A 7,632-nucleotide genomic window follows, 5' to 3' on the forward strand; every position below is an offset into this window, starting at 1 on the left:
AGTACATCTCATCACATGTTGAAAGATATGATATGCAATCTAATTCTACATTGTTGTTGTTTAATAACTTGTCATGGGGCTCTTCATAATCCAACTTGCATACTGTATGAATACTTGTATATGTAGCACCTCAACAAGAAAACTAATTTCAAAAACATAATTGCACTTCCGGGTCAGCGCTGCAACAAGATGGCCACGTAGGAACAGGCTCCTCCGTTTCGGTATTTAAATCTCCCCCCTTGCTTATTTCAGACAACTATCAAAACTTCAGTCTAAACCATTTAAAGGGGGAAGATGCCGAAAACTAACAAGACCGAAAAGAAGACGTCTAAAACACAAGATTTTGGTGAGCAGTCGGGAGATGGTAGTGAGGATGAGGCTAACGCTGCTACGAGCAAAGCTAGCGTTGGCTTACAACAGCACGCGTTGCTGGAGAGTATCAAGATGCTTTCTAAAGACTTAAAAGAGTTTAAAAACGAGATGAAGCAAGACATAGAAGAACTCAAAGAAGATGTAAAGGCAACAATGAAAGAAGATTTCAACAGATTCAGGGAGGAAATGATGCGCGAACTGCAGAACCAGAAGGGCAGTATCAACGAGGCACAGACTCGAATAGCTGATCTGGAGGCGGCGTGCTTGGAAATGAAAGATGCACTGCTTGTGTCATTAGAAAGCAACAGAGCTATGAACGACAAACTTGTGGATTTGGAGAGCCGAAGCCGGAGAAATAATCTTCGCATCTATGGAGTTCCGGAAGATAAAGAAGGTAGATCGGTTTCCGAGTTTGTCGCCAATCTGCTGATCAAACAGCTGAAGCTTCCGGAAGGAACTGAACCACAGATTCAGCGGGCACACCGAGCTCTGGCACCCAGACCGCCTCCCAATGCGGCCCCGAGGTCTATAATTGTGAATTTCTTGCAATCCAACACAAAAGAAATGGTTCTGAGGAAAGCCTGGGAACAGAAAGTGGAGATGGAGGGCAAGCGCCTTTACTTTGATAACGATTATGCTTCGGACGTTATAGAAAATGGTAAAGCATATGGCCCATTAAAGGCAGCCTTGAAGCAGAAGGGCGTCAGATTCCAGACGCCGTTCACAAAGATGAGAATCTTCTGGGACTCTGGAGTGCGGACCTACCAGAACGCAGATGAAGCAGCGTCGGATATGATCAAGAGAGGCTTCGACTTGACCTGGGTACCAAGAGAGAACAAGTTGAAAGTGACCAAGGAGAGGCTCGACTCACTGTTACCATGGAAACGGATTAACAACACCGGGGCAGGACAACGCGCGAGGGAGAGGCTCACAGAGTTCAGACGTGAGGACCAATAACTCTGAACATTGAATCATAACAGGTTTGCTCTACTATAAAAAAAAAAAAAAAAATTTAAGTAACGTACGGGCGATTTAAGAGCTGAATGTCTTTACCAGCTGGTTTTAGTCCTGTTTTGAATATTATCCTCCCCTCTGTTACTGAAGTTATTGCTCATAGGTCTTTTGATAGATATTTAAACAAAGTGCCGAAAGGAGTGAATGTTGTAGCGCTTACCAAATGTTGGACTTACCTAGTACAGGTAGATCTCCATCTACTACTAAAGGGGGCCCCCACCCTAGTGTGGTACTTTGCCCCCACCCCACCAGCAGGGACACTGAGGGATGTTTTCATACATCTCCAACTTTGGAAGTTTCTGTTCTATTTGTTCATCTGTGTTTTAATAGCCTGTTCAGCTATTTGTTGGGGGATCTTTTTCTAGAATCACACGGTGACCTTACAAAACTAAACAATGACTGATATTATCAAGATAGTTTCGTTGAATGTGAATGGTATGAATAATCCTATAAAACGTAAAAAAATTCTAACTAAAATGCGAAAAGAGAAAGCACAGGTAATCTATTTACAGGAGACTCATCTGTCTAAATCGGAACACAAAAAACTCAGGGGCTTTGGCTACTCAAAGGTATTTTACAGCTCTTTCAGACATGGAAACAAAAGAGGAGTTTCAATTCTAATTCATGATTCAATAAAATTTGATTGTAGCTATGATCTGTCAGATAAAGAGGGGAGGTATGTGATGGTGAAGGGGACTCTAGACAATGTAATGGTGACACTGGTCAACGTTTACAATCTCCAAATAGTAATAAACAATTCCTTAATAGCCTCCTCAACAAAATAATTATGGAAACAGAGGGAATGTTGGTTTGGGGAGGGGATTTCAACATGGTATTAAACACAAAACTTGATACAACAAATAGTAAAAAACAACAAAATTCAACTACAAAAACATTTAAATCGACACTTGAGGAATTTGGATTTGTTGATGTCTGGAGGGAATTAAACACCAATGTAAAGGACTATACCCATTACTCAGCGCCTAATAAAAGTTATTCTAGAATTGATTACTTTTTCATGAATAAATCTGATATATATAAGATAAAGGAATGTAAAATAGAAGAAACAAGTATATCTGATCATTCCTCGCTAATAATAAAACTAAATTTATCTTCTGAAAAACGCAAAACAGCATGGCGATTAAATGTAGGCTTGTTGAACTCCAAAACAATCAAAGCCGGAATTTCCCACGATATAAAAACTTACATAGAAGAGAATGACAATGGACAGGTTAATCAGGTGATATTATGGGACGCACTTAAGGGAGTATTAAAAGGAAAATTGATCTCAAAAACAGCGGCCTTTAAGAAATCTAGAGTGGATGCCTATGAAAAAGAAAGAGCTCAACTAACAGATCTGGAAAGACAACACAAATTAACCCAAAATCCCAACCTGTTAATAAAAATAAAAGAACTAACAACATTGATAAAATGCTTACATATGAAATTGAAAAGAAATCAAAGTTTATTAAACAATCATATCATGAGGTGGGACCTAAAGGAACAAAACTGTTGGCAAAGAAATTGAAAAAGCAACAGTCAGATAGACATATCTATAAATTAAAGGATGATTAAATAAATCAAATGATACATGATCCAGCAACTATTGAGGACAGGTTTAGGAAATACTACCAGAGATTATACAGTCAGCCTCCCTCTGCTAATGATGGACAGATAGAAACCTTCTTGGAGTCACTGGATCTGCCCTCAATTGGTGAAACCCAAAACAAACTTCTCACTTCCTATATAACTAGGATAGAAATACAAAAGGCAATTAATAGGTTAAAAAATGGTAAAACACCAGGAAGTGATGGATTGCCATCTGAGTGGTACAAATCCTTCAGCGAAGATCTCCTACCACTACTAGAAAAATCATTTAATTATACACTGGAACATGCAGTGCTCCCGCCATCTTGGAGAGAAGCAATCATAACAGTCATTCTGAAAAAAAGGAAGAGTGAAACATGCTCTGATTATAGACCTATATCCATCCTAAACATGGACTATAAAATCTATACCTCGATTTTAGCGAAACGATTTGAGCAATTCATTGGAGATATCATAGATGAGAACCAGACAGGATTTATTAAGGGTCGCCAAACGCGAGATAACATCAGGAGGGCACTTCACATAATAGACCATATTCAAAATAAAAAATCATCAGCTATCTTAATCAGTCTCGATGCAGAGAAAGCTTTTGACAGCGTAGGCTGGAACTTCTTATATAAAGCACTTGGAAAATTTGGCTTTAATGAAAAAGCTGTACAGTGTGTGAGGACTTTGTATCAGTCACCTGTGACCAGAATCAAGATTAATGGAAATCTAACTGACAATATAAAACTAGAGCGCTCTACCCGTCAGGGCTGCTGTTTGTCACCAACTTTATTTGCAATTTTTATTGAGCCACTTGCACAACACATAAGACAACATAAGGATCTTAAAGGTATAGACATTCATAATGAGTCCCATATATTCTATTCAGGATACAAACTAAATTTGAAAAAGACACAGGTTTTGACATTCGCTTATACACCATCTGAATCAATACGTAGAAAATATAATTTAAATTGGAGCTCTACTATGATGACTTACCTAGGAATACGATTAACGAAAAACATAGGTGATCTGTACAAAGCTAACTTTACTAAAGTGGACCAAGAAATTAGGAGGGATATTAGAAAGTGGGATGTCCTAACACTAGACTTCAGCTACAGAATTGAAGCGATAAAAATGAACATGTTACCAAGGTTATTGTACCTCTTCTTGGCCTTACCTATAGAAATCCCGGATAGACAGTTTAAAACATGGAACCAGATTATTTCTAGATTCATATGGAACGGTAAAAAACCCAGAATAAAATTTGAAACTTTACATATACCAAAGGAGAAAGGAGGTAGGGCCTTACCTGACCTTAGAAAATATTATCATGCTGCCCAAATAACTCCCATAATAAATATAAGTGACATAAATTATGAAGCGAAATGGAAAAATATTGAACAAAGAGTTAATGGAAGAGAACTGCGGAGTATTATTGGTGATATAGAGACCACTAAGAATACATTAAAGAATGTTAATGCCATTACTAGTTTTTCTCTGGGTAAATGGTTACATATAATCCGAATATGCAAATTAGAGAAACAGTTGGGTCTGATCCAGTGGCCAGCCTATAACTAATAGTTTATCCAAGACACACGATTTAAACAATGGTCAGAAAGAGGCTTAACAGCGTTATGCGTAGTCCTTAACAATGGGCACTTTAAAAGTTTCCAGGAACTACAGCAAGAGTTTGCTCTAAGAACTCAAGATCACTTTAGATATCTACAATTAAGGGACTTCTATAACAAAGAAATAAAACAAAAAATAGACCCAAATGTAAATGGGATTATCAAAATGCTGATTGAGACCTATAAGGGTAAAAAACTAAGAACAGTGTCTTTACTCTATAAATATCTGTTAGAAAATAGAGGCACTAATACATTGAATATTAAAACAAAATGGGAAAGGGAATTTGATATTCTAATAACCGACGAAGGCTGGCTGAATATTTGGAAGACCCAAACTACAACATCCTCTTCCAGAATCTGGAGAGAACATTGTTGGAAGAATATAATCAGATTTTATATAACACCCAAAATTACTAGTAAATTCAAATGTAGAGCTCAGCCATGCTGGAGAGATTGTGGAGAATTTAATGTTAATCACGCGCATATTTTCTGGCTTTGTCCTAAAATTACTCAGTTCTGCAACGAAATACACAGTAAGATTGTAACAATACTGGGTTACTCAATACTCAAGTTATTATACTTTGGTCTTTTGGACAATATCACATTTAATAATGATTGTTATTTGTTAAAAATTCTGTTGGTGGCAGCTAAAAAGGTGATAACTAGGAGGTGGTGCAAATCTGAACCTCCTACCACAAAGGAGTGGATACAGACTGAGATCTCACTATTTGAGATGGAGCTTCTAACACATAGGCTGAGGACGCAGGAGCAGCAATGCTTAGACAAATGGGAAAAATGGACAAACTTCACATCAACGATACCGGACTAATTTTGGAAATGGATGGTCCCCATGTGTTTTGAGTTACTAAAATACGAGTCTCCCCCTGTTTTTTGTTTTTTGCTTCGATTGTTCTGTACTTTTTGTCTATTATAGTTTCTATGTATTGTTTGTTAATAACGATCAAAATAAAAATAAAGTTATAAAAAAAAAAAAAAAAACGAATTTCTTGGACATGTAAAAAGCTATTGGCAAAAAAACATTTTGATTATTATTTTTTCAGCACAGGATTCTGATCCTGTTGGTTTACTTAAAAATCTGGATAAAAAAACAGTATATTTTGAGATCACTGACAAAAGGAGCTGAGTAGTTTTGCACAGCAGTGTTTGTTTATCACCAGTCAGCAGTTTTAATTAAGACAACACGTATCCCCCTCTGAATACACTTATTTATGATTGTTCTTCTCTCAGCTAATAGGGGCAGTAAAAAAGTTCAGTTTTAGGCCCTTTTTACTGATTCATTCACAAGACTCTTCCAGGTATTACAGCTGAAACAAATATCGTACTGTTGTGCTTATTGATGTCTAATATTGTCTGTTGGGAGCCCTCAGCATGTTAACAACATTACAGTTCCCACAGAAACACTGATCATGTTCAGGTAGAGAAGTTAAAGGATCAGGGCTGAAGATTTGAAATGCACATTACAGGACAATTTATCATTAACTAAGAATTTAACCTTAAAATCAAGTTTCCCTTCCCTTCCTTTTCAGTCTTTTTCCTTGAAATCAAGGAACTTTTACCTCAGGTCAACAACTGACACTATTTTTATCCTGACAGAGGAGGAAGTCACATTATTTTCTACTGACTCATCCAATTTTAGGGTAAGAACACTCCTACAAAAGACACGACAAACAGAGTAGCTCTTACAGAGTTAAGACAATTATATATTTGATTGCAATTTTTAATCATGTTTATTTTCAATTGAGATTGTGCAGATTTGCTTCTCTGGTGTTCTTACTTTTACCCTTAAATTTGTGAAAATGCATTTAAAGCATTAGACCTTTGCCAAACCAAAAACAACGATACATGTTCAGCTAAAAAAATTATATTTATTACAGTTTCTATGTGCTTAAGAAAAAAAGATAACTTCCTTGACAGATTTCCAAGGAAGTTCCAGCACATAGCTCTGAAACATTGAAGATATTTCCATCTGTTTTTTGAATGCCAGTAATAGTAAGAGATATGGAGTTATTCAACTACAACAGCTTCTGGTATTTCCTGAAACCTGCCAGATATTGAGACTTGTTCACACTTGTTTCGTTGAACTTTGCCTGTGCTTTGTAGAATTTGTGAAAACAGTAAAATCTGACATATTTATTAAAACCTGAAGTTTCTGTCTTGGTCAGTTAATAAACATGCTGCTATCATTTTTTGCACATCTCTGGAGCCGCTGCTATTTTTTTTTACATATCTATTACTGTAAAAATGTCCACAGCTGTTATGGATTTTTTATTCTCCAGATACAGAGTATTACACTGTACAAACACTGTACAGTACAATACTCTGTTTCTTTTATTTTCCTATCTGTTATTATTTTTTTTACACGTTTCTAAGTTGCACATTGTGTGACCACTTCTACTATAACCTTCTACTGCAGTAAAAACCGCTATTTCCCCATTGTGGGACTATAAAAGGATTTTATATTCTATTCTATTCTATTGTAGTTTTTTTTTTTTTTTTATACAGTGTCCTGTCTGGCAATGTTGCAATACGAATAATTGTTTTGATGCCAAAAAGAGCCCAACAGATTTTACTTTCACAAGTGTAGCAGTATGGCAATTGCCATACTGTTACATGTGATTCATGCATATAAATTGCTTTATTATAATTATGCAGGGAGTTTTACAGTTTATATGGACACTGCAATGTAAATAGAGCAGAAAAACAGAAGAAGAAAAAGGAAAAAAAAGAGAAAAGATGAAAGAAAGACGAGATAGAAAGGAGATAATGACAAAACATTTTCAGTCTGCTTCATCACCTGGAACGAGATGAAAAAAGAACAGCACAACCGAAAGACATGATATGAGACATACAATAAAGCAACACCTTGAAACTACCTGAAGATATGAATGTGGGCTTTCCGTATGGAAGTAGTATTGATACACTGATTGCATATGATTTTTATGAAACAGATTTTTAAAATGTTTTAATTTGTCTAAAATATCTGCTTCCACATATTTTGATA

This window comes from Cyprinodon tularosa, unplaced genomic scaffold (assembly GCF_016077235.1).
Source record: "Cyprinodon tularosa strain WSP-4 unplaced genomic scaffold, ASM1607723v1 ctg184, whole genome shotgun sequence".
In the NCBI taxonomy this organism is placed as follows: Eukaryota; Metazoa; Chordata; class Actinopteri; order Cyprinodontiformes; family Cyprinodontidae; genus Cyprinodon; species Cyprinodon tularosa.